Consider the following 18,006-nt stretch of genomic DNA (forward strand, 5'->3'; position numbering starts at 1 on the left):
AATGGAATGGAATGGAATGGAATGGAATGGAATGGAATGAAATGGAATGGATTGGAATGGAATGGAATGGAATGGAATCAACCGGAATGGAATGGAATGGAATGGAATGGAATCAACTGGAATGGAATGGAAAGGAATGGAATGGACTGCAATGGAATCAACCCGAATGGAATGGAATGGAATGAAATGGAACCGAATAGAATCAACCGGAATGGAGTTAAATGGAATGGAATGCAGTGGAATGGAAGAGAATCAAACAGAACAGAATGGAATGGAGTGGAATAGAATGGAATCAACCCGAATGCAATGGAATGGAATGGAATGGAATGGAACGGAATGGATTGGAGTGGAACGGAATCAACCCGAATGGAATGGAATTGAATGCATTGGAATGGAATGGAATGGTATGGAATAGAATCATCCCGAATGGAATGGAATGGAATGGAATCAACCAGAATGCAATGGAATGGAATGGAATGGAATGGAATGGAATGGAATGGAACGGTATGGAATGGAATGGAATGGAATCAACCCGAATGGAATGGAATGGAATGGAATGGAATGGAATGGAATGGAATCAAGGCAAATGCAATGGAATGGAATGGAATGGAATGGATTGGAATGGAATGGAATGGAAAGGAACGGAATGGAATCAACCCGAATGGAATGGAATGGAATGGAATGGAATGGAATCAACCCGAGTGGAATGGAATAGAATCGAATGGAATAGAATGGAATGGAATCAACCCGAAGGGAATGGAATGGAATGGAATGGAATCAACTGGAATGGAATGGAATGAAATGGAATGGATTGGAATGGAATGGAATGTAATGGAATCAACCGGAATGGAATGGAATGGAATGGAATGGAATCAACTGGAATGGAATGGAAAGGAATGGAATGGACTGCAATGGAATCAACCCGAATGGAATTGAACGGAATGAAATGGAACCGAATGGAATTAACTGGAATGGAGTTAAATGGAACGGAATGCAATGGAATGGAATAGAATCAAACAGAACAGAATAGAATGGAGTGGAATGGAATGGAATCAACCCGAATGCAATGGAATTTAATGGAATGGAATGGAACGGAATGGATTGGAATGGAACGGAATCAACCCGAATGGAATGGAATTGAATGCATTGGTATGGAATGGAATGGTATGGAATAGAATCAACCCGAATGGAATGGAATGGAATGGAATGGAATCAAACAGAATGCAATGGAATGGAATGGAACTGTATGGAATGGTATGGAATGGAATCAACCCGAAAGGAATGGAATGGAATGGAATGGAATGGAATGGAATGGAATGGAAAGGAATGGAATGGAATGGAATGAAATGGAATGGAATGGAATAAACCCGAATGGAATGGAATGGAATAGAATGGAATTGATTGGAATGGAATAAACCAGAATGGAATGGAATGGAATGAAATGGAACGGAGTGGAATTAACCGGAATGGAATGGAAGGGAATGGAATGGAATGGAATGGAATGGAATATAATCAACACGAATGGAATGGAATGGAATGGAATGGAATGGAATGGAATGGAATGGAATGGAATCAACCCGAATGGAACGGAATGTAATGGAATGGAATGGAAAGGAATGGAATGGAATCAAACCGAATGGAATGGAATCTTATGGAATTGAATCAACCCATAATGAATGGAATGGAATGGAATGGAAGGGAATGGAATAAACCCGAATGGAATGGAATGGAATAGGATGGAATGGACTGGAATGGAATCAACCAGAATGGAATGGAATGGAATGAAATGAAATGGAATGGAATGGAATTAACCGGAATGGAATGGAATGGAAAGGAATGGAATGGAATGGAATGGAATGGAATAGAATCAACACGAATGGAATGAAATGGAATGGAATGGAGTGGAATGAAATCGACGTGAATGCAATGGAAAGGAATTGAATGGAAGGGAATGGAATGGAATGGAAGGGAATCAAGGCGAATGCAATGGAATGGAATGGAATGGAATGGAATCAACCCAAATGGATTGGAATGGAATGGAATGGAATGGAATGGAATGGAATAAACCCGAATGGAATGGAATGGAACGGAATGGAAAGGAATGCAATGGAATGGAATGGAATGGAATCAACCCGAAAGGAAAAGAATGGAATGGAATGGAATGGAATGGAATGGAATGGAATGGAATGGAATGGAATGGAATATAATCAACACGAATGGAATGGAATCAACCCAAATGGAATGGAATGGAATGGAATGGAATGGAATGGAATGGAAAGGAACGGAATGGAAAGGAATGGAATGGAATCAAACCGAATGGAATGGAATCGTATGGAATTGAATCAACCCATTTGGAATGGAATGGAATGGAATGGAATGGAATGGAGTGGAATGGAATGGAATGGAATCAACCCGAATGGAATGGAATGGAATAGGATGGAATGGAATGGAATGGAATCAAGGCGAATGCAATGGAATGGAATGGAATGGAATGGAACTGAATCAACCTAATGGAATGGAATGGAATGGAATGGAATGGAATGGAATGGAATGGAATGGCATGGAATGCAATCAGCACGAATGGTATGGAATGGAATGGAATTGAATGGAATGGAATCAATCGGAATGGAATGGAATGGAATGGAATCAATCGGAATGGAATGGAATGGAATGGAATGGAATGGAATGGAATGGAATGGAATCAACCTGAATGGAATGCAAAGGAATGGAATGGAATGGAGTGGAATCAATCCAAATGGAATGGAATGGAATGGAAAGGAATGGAATGGAATGGAATCAACCCGAAAGGAATGGAATGGAACGGAATGGAACGGAATGGAATGGAATGGAATGGAATGGAATGGAATCAACACAAATGGACTGTAATGGAATGTAATGGAATAGAATCAACCCGAATGGAATGGAATGAAATGGAATGGCATGGAATCAACCCGAATGAAATGGAATGGAATGGTTTGGAATGGAATGGAATGGAAAGGAAAGGAATGGAATCAACCCAAGTGGAATGGAATGGAATGGAATAGATTGGAATGGAATGGAATGGAATGGAATCAACACTAATGAATAGAATGGAATGGAATGGAATGGAATGGAATGGAATGGAATCAATCCAAAAGCAATGGAATGGAATGAAATGGAATGGAATGGAATGGAATGGAATGAAATGGAATGGAATGGAATGAAATGGAATGGAATGGAATGAAATGGAATGGAATGGAATGGAATCAACCCGAGTGGAATGGAATGGAATGGAATGGATTGGAATGGAATCAACCTGAATGGAATGGAATGGAATGGAGTGGAATTGAATCAACCCGAATGGAATGGAATGGAATGGAATGGAATCAACCCAAATGGCATGGAATGGAATGAAATGGAAAGGAATGGAATTAACCGGAATGGAATGGAATGGAATGGAATGGAATGGAATCAACCCGAATGGAATGGAATGGAATGGAATGGAATGGAATGGAATGGAATGGAATCAACCCGAATGGAATGGAATGGAATGGAATGGAGTGGAATCAACACGAATGGAATGGAATGAAATGAACACGAATGGAATGGAATGTAATGGAATGGAATAGAATCAACTGGAAAGAATGGAATGGAATGGAATAAACACGAATGGATTGGAATGGAATGGAATGGACTGCAATGGAATCAACACGAATGGAATGGAATGGAATGGAATGGAACGCAATGGAATCAACCGGAATGGAGTGGAATGGAATGACACGGAATGGAATGGAATAGAATCAAACCGAATGGAATGGAATGGAATGGAATAGAATGGAATCAACCCGAACACATTGGAAAGGAATGGAATGGAATTGAATGGAATCAACCTGAAAGCAATGGAGAAAATGGAATGGAATGGAATGGAATGGAATGGAATGGAATGGAATCAACCCGAATGCAATGGAATGGAATGGATTTGAATCAACCCGAATGGAATGGAATGGAACGGAATGGAATGGAACGGAATCAACCGAAATGGAATGAAATGGAATGGAATGGAATGGAATGGAATGAAATAAACCCGTATGGAATGAAATGGAATAGAATGGAATGCAGTGGAATGGAATCAATCAGAATGGAATGGAATGGAGTGAAATGGAACGGAATGGAATTAACCGGAATGGAATGGAATGGAATGGAATGGAATGGAATCAATCCGAATGGAATGGATTGGCATGGAGTGGAATTGAATGCAATGGAATCAAACCGAATGGAATGGAATGGAATGAAATGAAATGGAATGGAATCAACCCGAATGGAACGGAATGGTATGCAACTGAATCAAACAAAATGGAATATAATGGAATGGAATGGAATTGAATGGAATGGAATGGAATGGAATGGTATAAACACGAATGGAATGGAATGGAATAGAATGGAATGGATTGGAATGGAATCAACAGGGATGGAAAGGAATGGAATGGAATGAAATGGAATGGGATGGAAAGGAATGAAATGGAATGGAATGGAATTAACCTGAATGGAATGGAATGGAATGGAACGGAATAGAATCAACCCGAATAGAATGGAAAGGAATGGAATGGAATGGAATGGAATGAAGGCAAATGCAATGGAATGGAATGGAATGGATTGGAATGGAATAGAATGCAAAGGAACGGAATGGAATCAACCCGAATGGAATGGAATGGAATGTAATGGAATGGAATGGAATGGAATCAAACCGAATGGAATGGAATGGAATCGAATGCAAAAGAATGGAATGGAATCAACCCGAATGGAATGGAATGGAATGGAATGGAATGGAATGGAATGGAATCAACTGGAATGGAATGGAATGAAATGGAATGGATTGGAATGGAATGGAATGGAATGGAATCAACCGGAATGGAATGGAATGGAATGGAATGGAATGGAATGGAATCAACTGGAATGGAATGGAAAGGAATGGAATGGACTGCAATGGAATCAACCCGAATGGAATGGAATGGAATGAAATGGAACCGAATAGAAACAACCGGAATGGAATTAAATGGAATGGAATGCAGTGGAATGGAATAGAATCAAACAGAACAGAATGGAATGGAGTGGAATAGAATGGAATCAACCCGAATGCAATGGAATGTAATGGAATGGAATGGAACGGAATGGATTGGAATGGAACGGAATCAACCCGAATGGAATGGAATTGAATGCATTGGAATGGAATGGAATGGTATGGAATAGAATCATCCCGAATGGAATGGAATGGAATGGAATCAACCAGAATGCAATGGAATGGAATGGAATGGAATGGAATGGAACGGTATGGAATGGAATGGAATGGAATCAACCTGAATGGAATGGAATGGAATGGAATGGAATGGAAAGGAATGGAATGGAATGGAATGAAATGGAATGGAATGGAATAAACCCGAATGGAATGGAATGGAATAGAATGGAATTGATTGGAATGGAATAAACCAGAGTGGAATGGAATGGAATGAAATGGAACGGAGTGGAATTAACCGGAATGGAATGGAAGGGAATGGAATGGAATGGAATATAATCAACCCGAATGGAATGGAATGGAATGGAATGGAATGGAATGTAAAGAATCAACCCGAATGGAATGGAAAGGAATGGAATGGAATGGAAAGGAATGGAATGGAAAGGAATGGAATGGAATCAAACCGAATGGAATGGAATCGTATGGAATTGAATCAACCCATATGGAATGGAATGGAATGGAATGGAATGGAATAAACCCGAATGGAATGGAATGGAATAGGATGGAATGGATTGGAATGGAATCAACCGGAATGGAATGGAATGGAATGAAATGGAATGGAATGGAATGGAATTAACCGGAATGGAATGGAATGGAATGGAATGGAATAGAATGGAATAGAATCAACCCGAATGGAATGAAATGGAATGGAATGGAAAGGAATGGAATGGAATGGAATGGAATGGAATGGAATGCAATCAACCCGAATGGAATGGAATGGAATGGAATGGAATGAAATGGAATGGAATGGAATAAACCCGAATGGAATGGAATGGAACAGAATGGAATGGATAGGAATGGAATCAACCGGATTGGAATGGAATCGAATGAAATTGAATGGAATGGAAAGGAATGAAATGGAATGGAATGGAATTAACCGGAATGGAATGGAATGGAATGGAATGGAATGGAATGGAAAGGAATGGAATGGACTGCAATGGAATCACCCTGAATGGAATGGAATGGAATGGATTGGAATGGAATGGAATTTAAAGGAATGGTATGGATTCAACCCGAATGGAATGGAATGGAATGGAATGGAATCAACCCGAATGGAGTGGAATGGAATGGAATGGAATAGAATGGAATGGAATCAACCCGAATGGAATGGAATGGAATGGCATGAAATGGAATGGAATGGGATTGAATCAACTGGAATGGAATGGAATGGAATGGAATGGAATGGGTTGGAATGGTATGGAATGGAATGGAATCAACCCAAAAGGAATGGAATGGAATGGAATGGAATCAACCCGAAAGGAATGGAATGGAATGAAATGGAATGGAATGGAATGGAGTGGAATGGAATGGAATGGAATGGAATCAACCTGAAAGAAATGGAATGGAATGGAATGGAATGGAATGGAATGGAATGGAATGGAAAGGAAAAGCATGGAATGGAATCAACCCGAACGGTATGGAATGGAATGGAATGGAATGGAATGGAATGGAACGGAATGGATTGGAATCAACCGGAAAGGAATGGAATGCAATGAAATGGAATGGAATGGAATGGAATGGAATCAACCAGAATGGAATGGAATGGAATGGAATGGAGTGGAAAGGAATGGCATGGAATGGATTCAACACGAATGGTATGGAATGGAATGGAATGGAATGGAATGGAATGGAATGGAATCAATCGGAATGGAATGGAATGGAATGGAATCAACACAAATGGAATGTAATGGAATGGAATGGAAGGGAAAGGAATGGAATCAACACGAATGGATTGGAATGGAATGGAATGGAATGGAATGGAATGGAATCAACCCAATTGGATTGGAATGGAATGGAATGGAATGGAATGGAATGGACTGCAATGGAATCAACCTGAATGGAATGGAATGGAAAGAAATGGAACGGAATGGAATCAACCGGAATGGAGTGGAATGGAATCGAATGCAATGTAATGGAATAGAATCAAACAGAATAGAATGGAATGGAGTGGAATAGAATGGAGTCAAACCGAATGCAATGGAATGGAATGGAATGGAAAGGAATGGAATGGAATCAACCCGAAAGGAATGGAATGGAATGGAATGGAATCAACCCGAATTGATTGGAATGGAATGGAATAGAATGGAATGGAATGGAATGGAATGGAATGGAATCAACCTGCAAGGAATGGAATGGAATGGAGTGGAATGGAAAGGAATCAACCCGAATGGAATGGAATGGAATGGATTGGAATGGAATAGAATCAACCCTAATGGAATGGAATGGAATGGAATGGAATTGAATGGAATGGAATGGAATGGAGTCAACCAGAAAGGAATGGAATGCAATGGAATGGAATGGAATGCAATCAACCCGAATGGAATGGAATGGAATGTTATGGAATGTAAAGGAATTGAATGGAATCAACCCGAATGCTATGGAATGGAATGGAATTGAATGGAATGGAATGGAATGGAATCAACACGAATGGAGTGTAATGGAATGGAATTGAATGGAATGGAATGGGAACAACGCAAATTGAATGTAATGGAATGGAATGGAATGGAATAAACTGGAATGGAATGGAATGGAATAGAATTGAGTGGATTGGAATGGAATCAACCGGAATGGAATGGAATGGAATGAAATGGAACGGAATGGAATTAACCGGAATGGAATGGAATGGAATGAAATGGCATGGCATGGAATCAACCCGAATGGTATGGAATGGAATGGAATGGAATGAAATCAATCGGAATGGAATGGAATGGAATGGAATGGAATCAACCCGAATGGAATGGAATGGAATGGAATGGAATGGAATGGAATGGAATGGAATGGAATGGAACGGAATGGAATGGAATGGAATGGAATCAACCCGAATGGAGTGGAATAGAAAGAAATGGAATGGCATGGAATTTAATCAACCCGAATGGCATGGAATGGAATGGACTGGAATAGAATGCAAGGGAATCAATCCGAATGGAATGGAATGGAAAGGAATGCAATCAACACGAATGGAATGGAATGGAATGGAATGGAATCAACTGGAAAGGAATGGAATGGAATGGAATAAACACGAATGGATCGGAATGGAATGGAATGGACTGCAATGGAATCAACCCGAGTGGAATGGAATGAAATGAAATGGAAAGGAATGGAATCAACCGGAGTGGAGTGGAATCGAATGGAATGCAATGGAATGGAATAGAATCAAACAGAACAGAATGGAATGGAGTGGAATAGAATGGAATCAACCCGAATGCTATGGAATGTAATGGAATGGAATTGAACGGAATGGATTGGAATGGAATGGAATCAACCTGAATGGAATGGAATGGAATGGAATGGAATGGAATGGAATGGAATCAACCCGAATGCAATCGAATGGAATGGCATGGAATGGAATGGAACGGTATGGAATGGAATGGAATGGAATCAACCCGAACGTAATGGAAAGGAATGGAACGGAATGGAAAGGAATGGAATGGAATGGAATGAAATGGAATGGAATGGAATAAACCCGAATGGAATGGAATGGAATAGAATGGAATTCATTGGAATGGAATCAACCAGAATGGAATGGAATGTAAGGAAATGAAACGGAATGCAATTAACCGGAATGGAATGGATTGGAATGGAATTGAATGGAATATAATCAACCCGAAAGGAATGGAATGGAATGGAATGGAATGGAATCAACCCGAATGGAAAGGAATGGAATGCAATGGAATGGAATGGAAAGGAAAAGAATGGAAAGGAATGGAAAGGAATAAACCGAATGGAATGGAATCGTATGGAATTGAATCAACCCAAATGGAATGGATTGGAATGGAATCAACCGGAATGGATTGGAATGGAATGAAATGGAATGGAATGGAATGGAATGAAATGGAATGGAATGGAATTAACCAGATTGGAATGGAATGGAAAGGAATGGAATGGAATGGAATAGAATCAACCCGAATGGAATGGAATGTAATGGAATGGAATAGAATGGAATGGAATCAAGGCGAATGCAATGAAATGGAATGGAATGGAATGGAATGGCATGGAATGCAATCAACACGAATGGTAAGGAATGGAAAGGAATTGAATGGAATGGAATCAATTGGAATGGAATGGAATTGAACGGAATGCAATGGAATCAACAGGAATGGAATGGAATGGAATGGAATGGAATCAACCAAATTGGAATGGAATGGAATGGAATGGAATTGAATGGAAAGGAATGGAATGGAATCAACCTGAATGGTATGGAATGGAATGGAATGGAAAGGAATGGAATGGAATGGAATCAACCCGAATGGAATGGAATGGAATGGAATTGAATCATCCTGAATGGAATGGAATGGAATGGAATCAAACCGAATGGAATGGAATTGAATGGAATGGAATGGGATGGAATCAACCCGAATGGAATGGAATGGAATGAAATGGAACCGAATAGAATCAACCGGAATGGAATTAAATGGAATGGAATGCAATGGAATGGAATAGAATCAAACAGAATAGAATGGAATGGAGTGGAAGAGAATGGAATCAACCCGAATGCAATGGAATGTAATGGAATGGAATGGAACGGAATGGATTGGAATGGAACGGAATCAACCCAAATGGAATGGAATTGAATGCATTGGAATGGAATGGAATGGTATGGAATAGAATCAACCCGAATGGAATGGAATGGAATGCAATCAACCAGAATGCAACGGAATGGAATGGAATGGAATGGAATGGAATGGAATGGAATGGAATGGAATGGAATGGAACGGTATGGAATGGAATGGAATGGAATGGAATCAACCCGAATGGAATGGAATGGAATGGAATGGAATGGAAAGGAATGGAATGGAATGGAATGAAATGGAATGGAATGGAATAAACCCGAATGGAATGGAATGGAATAGAGTGGAATTGATTGGAATGGAATCAACCCGAGTGGAATGGAATGGAATGAAATGGAACGGAGTGGAATTAACCGGAATGGAATGGAAGGGAATGGAATCGAATGGAATGGAATGGAATATAATCAACCCGAATGGAATGGAATTGAATGGAATGGAATGGAATGGAATGGAATCAACCCAAATGGAATGGAATGGAATGGAATGGAAAGGAATGGATTGGAGAGGAATGGAATGGAATCAACCCTAATGGAATGGAATCGTATGGAATTGAATCAACCCATATGGAATGGAATGGAATGGAATAGAATGGAATGGAATGGAATATAATAAACCCGAATGGAATGGAATGGAATAGGATGGAATGGATTGGAATGGAATCAACCGGAATGGAATGGAATGGAATGAAATGGAATGGAATGGAATGGAATTAAGCGAAGTGGAATGGAATGGAATGGAATGGAATAGAATCAACCCGAACGGAATGGAATGGAATGGAATGGAATGGAATGGAATGGCATGGAATAAATCCGAAAGAAATGGAATGGAATTGTTTGGAATAGAATGGAATGGAAAAGAATGGAATGGAACAAAGCCAAGTGGAATGGAATGGAATGGAATGGATTGGAATGTAATGTAATGGAATGGAATCAACACTAATGGAATGGAATGCAATGGAATGGAATGGAATGGAATGGAATGGAATGGAATCAACCCAAAAGGAATGGAATGGAATGAAATGGAATGGAATGGAATGGAATGGAATGGAATGGAATGGAATGGAATGAAATGGAATGGAATGGAATGGAATCAACCCGAGTGGAAGGGAATGGAATGGAATGGATTGGAATGGAATCAACCCGAAAGGAAGGGAATGGAACGGAATGGAAAGGAATGGAATTGAATGGAATGGAATGGAATAGAATCAACCCGAATGGAAAAGAATGGAATGGAATACAATGGAATGGAATGGAATGGAATCAACCCGAATGGAATGGAATGGAATGGAATGGAATGGAGTGGAATCAACCTAAATGGAATATAATGGAATGTAATGTAATGGAATGGAATGTAATGGAATGGAATGGAATGGAATGGAATCAACCTGAATGGAATGCAAACGAATGGAATGGAATGGAGTGCAATCAATCCGAATGGAATGGAATGGAATGGAATGGAATGGAATCAACCCGAAAGGAATGGAATGGAACGGAATGGAACGGAATGGAATGGAATAGAATGGAATGGAATCAACACAAATGGACTGGAATGGAATGGAATGGAATAGAGTCAACCCGAATGGAATGGAATGGAATGGAATGGCATGGAGTAAACCCGAAAGAAATGGAATGGAATTGTTTGGAATAGAATGGAATGGAAAGGAATGGAATGGAATCAACCCGAGTGGAATGGAATGGAATGGAATGGAATGGATTGGAATGTAATGGAATGGAATGGAATCAACACTAATGGAATGGAATGGAATGGAATGGAATGGAATCAACCCAAAAGGAATGGAATGGAATGGAATGGAATCAACCCAAAAGGAATGGAATGGAATGGAATGGAATGGAATGGAAAGGAATCAACCCAAATGGCATGGAATGGAATGAAATGGAACCGAATGGAATTTACCGGAATGGAATGGAATGGAATGGAAATAACCCGAATGGAATGGAATGGAATGGAATGGAATGGAATTGAATGGAATGGAGTGGAATCAACCCGAATGGAATGGAATGGAATGGAATGGAATGGAATCAACACGAATGGAATGGAATGTAATGAACACGAGTGGAATGGAATGTAATGGAATGGAATGGAATCACCTGGAATGGAATGGAATGGAATGGAGTAAAAACGAATGGATTGGAATGGAATGGAATGGACTGCAATGGAATCAACCCGAATGGAATGGAATGGAATGAAATGGAACGCAATGGAATCAACCGGAATGCAGTGGAATGGAATGACACGGAATGGAATGGAATAGAATCAAACCGAATGGAATGGAATGGAATGGAATGAATCCGAATGGAAAGAATGCAATGGAATGGAATGGAATGGAATCAACACAAATGGACTGGAATAGAATGGAATGAAATGGAATGGAATGGAATGGAATCAACCCGAGTGGAATGGAATGGAATGGAATGGATTGGAATGGAATCAACCTGAATGGAATGGAATGGAATGGAGTGGAATTGAATCAACCCGAATGGAATGGAATGGAATGGAAAGGAATCAACCCAAATGGCATGGAATGGAACGAAATGGAACGGAATGGAATTAACCGGAATGGAATGGAATGGAATGGAATGGAATGGAATGGAATGGAATCAACCCGAATGGAATGGAATGGAATGGAATGGAATGGAATGGAATCAACCCGAATGGAATGGAATGGAATGAACACGAATGGAATGGAATGTAATGGAATGGAATGGAATCACGTGGATTGGAATGGAATGGAATGGAATCAACACGAATGGAATGCAATGCAATGAACACGAATGGAATGGAATGTAATGGAATGGAATGGAATCACGTGGAATGGAATGGAATGGAATGGAATAAACACGAATGGATTGGAATGGAATGGAATGGACTGCAGTGGAATCAACCCGAATGGAATGGAATGGAATGAAATGGAACGCAATGGAATCAACTGGAATGGAGTGGAATGGAATGACACGGAATGGAATGGAATAGATTCAAACCGAATGGAATGGAATGGAATGGAATAGAATGGAATCAACCCGAACGCATTGGAAAGGAATGGAATGGAATTGAATGGAATCAACCCGAAAGCAATGGAGAAAATTTAATGGAATGGAATGGAATGGAATCAACCCGAAAGCAATGGAATGGAATGGATTGGAATCAACCCGAATGGAATGGAATGGAGTGGAATGGAATGGAACGGAATCAACCGAAATGGAATGAAATGGAATGGAATGGAATGGAATGGAATGAAATAAACCCGAATGGAATGAAATGGAATAGAATGGAATGGATTGGAATGGAATCAATCAGAGTGGAATGGAATGGAATGAAATGGAACGGAATGGAATTAACCGGAATGGAATGGAATGGAATGGAATGGAATGGAATGGAATGGAATGGAATGGAATGGAATCAATCCGAATGGAATGGAATGGAATGGAGTGGAATTGAATGCAATGGAATCAACCCGAATGGAATGGAATGGAATGAAATGAAATGGAATGAAATCAACCCGAATGGAACGGAATGGTATGGAACTGAATCAAACCAAATGGAATGGAATGGAATGGAATGGAATGGAATGGATTTGAATGGAATGGAATGGTATAAACACGAATGGAATGGAATGGAATAGAATGGAAGGGATTGGAATGGAATCAACAGGGATGGAAAGGAATGGAATGGATTGAAATGGAATGGGATGGAAAGCAATGAAATGGAATGGAATGGAATTAACCCGAATGGAATGGAATGGAATGGAATGGAATAGAATCAACTCGAATGGAATGGAAAGGAATGGAATGGAATGGAATGGAATCAAGGCAAATGCAATGGAATGGAATTGAATGGAATGGATTGGAATGGAATGGAATGGAAAGGAACGGAATGGAATCAACCCGAATGGAATGGAATGGAATGGAATGGAATGGAATCAACTGGAATTGAATGGAATGAAATGGAATGGATTGGAATGGAATGGAATGTAATGGAATCAACCGGAATGGAATGGAATGGAAAGGAATGGAATGGACGGCAATAGAATCAACCCGAATTGAATGGAATGGAATGAAATGGAACCGAATGGAATCAAAAGGAATGGAGTTAAATGGAACGGAATGCAATGGAATGGAATAGAATCAAATGGAACGGAATGCAATAGAATGGTATAGAATCAAACAGAACAGAATGGAATGGAGTGGAATGGAATGGAATCAACCCGAATGCAATGGAATGTAATGGAATGGAATGGAACGGAATGGATTGGAAAGGAACGGAATCAACACGAATGGAATGGAATTGAATGCATTGGAATGGAATGGAATGTTATTTGAATAGAATCAACACGAATGGAATGGAATGGAATGGAATGGAATCAACCAGAATGCAACGGAATGGAATGGAACGGTATGGAATGGAATGGAATGGAATCAAGCCGAATGGAATGGAAAGGAATGGAATGGAATGGAAAGGAATGGAATGGAATGGAATGAAATGGAATGGAATGGAATAAACCCGAATGGAATGGAGTGGAATAGAATGGAATTGATTGGAATGGAATAAACCAGAATGGAATGGAATGGAATGAAATGGAACGGAGTGGAATTAACCGGAATGGAATGGAAGGGAATGGAATGGAATGGAATGGAATGGAATATAATCAACCCGAATGGAATGGAATGGAATGGAATGGAATGGAATGGAATGGAATGGAATGGAATCAACCGGAATGGAATGGAATGGAAAGAAATGGAATGTAACGGAATGGAATGGAATGGAATGGAAAGCAATGGAATGGAATGGAAAGGAATCAACCCGAATGGAATGGAATGGAATGGAAGAGAATGGAATGGAATGGCATAGAATGGAATCAACCAGAATGGTATGGAATGGAACGGAATGGAAAGGAATGGAATGGAGTGGAATGGTACCAATACGAATGGAATGGAATGGAATGGAACTGAATGGAATGGAATGGAATGCAATCAACCCGAATGGAATGGAATGGAATGGAATGGATTGAAATGGAATCAACCCGAATGGAATGGAATGGAATGGAAAGAAATGGAATCAAAGCAAATGGAATGGAATGGATTGGAATGGAATAGAATCAAACGGAAAGGAATGGAATGGAGTGGAATAGAATGGAATCAACCCGAATGCAATGGAATGGATTGGAATGGAATGGAGTGGAATGGAAAGGAATGGAACGGAATCAACCTGAATGGAATGGAATGGAATGGATTCAACCCTAATGGAATGGAATGGAATGGATTGGAATGGAATGGAATGGAATGGAATCAACCCTAATGGAATGGAATAGAATGGAATGGAATGAAATGGGATGCAATGAACCCGAATGGAATGGAATGGAATGGAATGGAATGGAATGGAATGGAATCAACACAAATGGACTGGAATGGAATGGAATGGAATGGAATAGAATCAACCCGAATGGAATGGAATGGAATGGAATGGCATAGAATCAACACGAACGAATTGGAATGGAATGGATTGGAATGGAATGGAATGGAATGGAATGGAATGGAATGGAATCAACCCGAGTGGAATGGAATGGAATGGAATGGAATGGAAAGGAATGGAATGGAAAGGATTGGAATGGAATCAAACCGAATGTAATGGAATGGTATGGAATTGTATCAACCCATATGGAATGGAATGGAATGGAATGGAATGGAATAAACCCGAATGGAATGGAATGGAATAGGATGGAATGGATTGGAATGGAATCAACCGGAATGGAATAGAATGGAATGAAATGGAATGGAATGGAATGGAATTAACCGGAATGGAATGGAATGGAATGGAATGAAATGGAATGGAATCAAGGCAAATGCAATGGAATGGAATGGAATGGAATGGAATGGAATCAACCCGAATGGAATGGAATGGAATGGAATGGAATGGAATGAAATGGAATGGAATGGAATAAACCCGAATGGAATGGAATGGAAGAGAATGGAATTGATTGGAATGTAATAAACCAGAATGGAATGGAATGGAATGAAATGGAATGGAGTGGAATTAACCGGAATGGAATGGAAGGGAATGGAATGGAAGGGCATGGAATGGAATGGAATATAATCAACCCGAATGGAATGGAATGGAATGGAATGGAACGGAATCAACCCGAATGGAATGGAATGGAATGTAACGGAATGGAAAGGAATGGAATGGAATGGAATGGAATGGAATCAAACCGAATGGAATGGAATCGTATGGAATTGAATCAACCCATATGGAATGGAATGGAATGGAATGGAATGGAATGGAATGGAATGGAATGGAATGGAATGGAATGGAATAAACCCGAATGGAATGGAATGGAATAGGACGGAATGGATTGGAATGGAATGAACCGGAATGGAATGGAATGGAATGAAATGGAATGGAATGGAATGGAATTAACCGGAATGGAATGGAATGGAATGGAATGGAATAGAATCAACCCGAATGGAATGAAATGGAATGGAATGGAATGTAATGGAATGGAATCAAGGCGAACGCAATGGAATGGAGTTGAATGGAAGGGAATGGAATGGAATGGAGTGGAATTGAATGCAATGGAATCAACCCGAATGGAATGGAATGGAATGAAATGAAATGGAATGGAATCAACCCGAATGGAACGGAATGGTATGGAACTGAATCAAACCAAATGGAATGGAATGGAATGGAATGGAATGGAATGGATTTGAATGGAATGGAATGGTATAAACACGAATGGAATGGAATGGAATAGAATGGAAGGGATTGGAATGGAATCAACAGGGATGGAAAGGAATGGAATGGATTGAAATGGAATGGGATGGAAAGCAATGAAATGGAATGGAATGGAATTAACCCGAATGGAATGGAATGGAATGGAATGGAATAGAATCAACTCGAATGGAATGGAAAGGAATGGAATGGAATGGAATGGAATCAAGGCAAATGCAATGGAATGGAATTGAATGGAATGGATTGGAATGGAATGGAATGGAAAGGAACGGAATGGAATCAACCCGAATGGAATGGAATGGAATGGAATGGAATGGAATCAACTGGAATTGAATGGAATGAAATGGAATGGATTGGAATGGAATGGAATGTAATGGAATCAACCGGAATGGAATGGAATGGAAAGGAATGGAATGGACGGCAATAGAATCAACCCGAATTGAATGGAATGGAATGAAATGGAACCGAATGGAATCAAAAGGAATGGAGTTAAATGGAACGGAATGCAATGGAATGGAATAGAATCAAATGGAACGGAATGCAATAGAATGGTATAGAATCAAACAGAACAGAATGGAATGGAGTGGAATGGAATGGAATCAACCCGAATGCAATGGAATGTAATGGAATGGAATGGAACGGAATGGATTGGAAAGGAACGGAATCAACACGAATGGAATGGAATTGAATGCATTGGAATGGAATGGAATGTTATTTGAATAGAATCAACACGAATGGAATGAAATGGAATGGAATGGAATCAACCAGAATGCAACGGAATGGAATGGAACGGTATGGAATGGAATGGAATGGAATCAAGCCGAATGGAATGGAAAGGAATGGAATGGAATGGAAAGGAATGGAATGGAATGGAATGAAATGGAATGGAATGGAATAAACCCGAATGGAATGGAGTGGAATAGAATGGAATTGATTGGAATGGAATAAACCAGAATGGAATGGAATGGAATGAAATGGAACGGAGTGGAATTAACCGGAATGGAATGGAAGGGAATGGAATGGAATGGAATGGAATGGAATATAATCAACCCGAATGGAATGGAATGGAATGGAATGGAATGGAATGGAATGGAATCAACCGGAATGGAATGGAATGGAAAGAAATGGAATGTAACGGAATGGAATGGAATGGAATGGAAAGCAATGGAATGGAATGGAAAGGAATCAACCCGAATGGAATGGAATGGAATGGAAGAGAATGGAATGGAATGGCATAGAATGGAATCAACCAGAATGGTATGGAATGGAACGGAATGGAAAGGAATGGAATGGAGTGGAATGGTACCAATACGAATGGAATGGAATGGAATGGAACTGAATGGAATGGAATGGAATGCAATCAACCCGAATGGAATGGAATGGAATGGAATGGATTGAAATGGAATCAACCCGAATGGAATGGAA

The sequence above is a fragment of the Pan paniscus genome, chromosome 6, assembly GCF_029289425.2.
Source record: "Pan paniscus chromosome 6, NHGRI_mPanPan1-v2.0_pri, whole genome shotgun sequence".
In the NCBI taxonomy this organism is placed as follows: domain Eukaryota; kingdom Metazoa; phylum Chordata; class Mammalia; order Primates; family Hominidae; genus Pan; species Pan paniscus.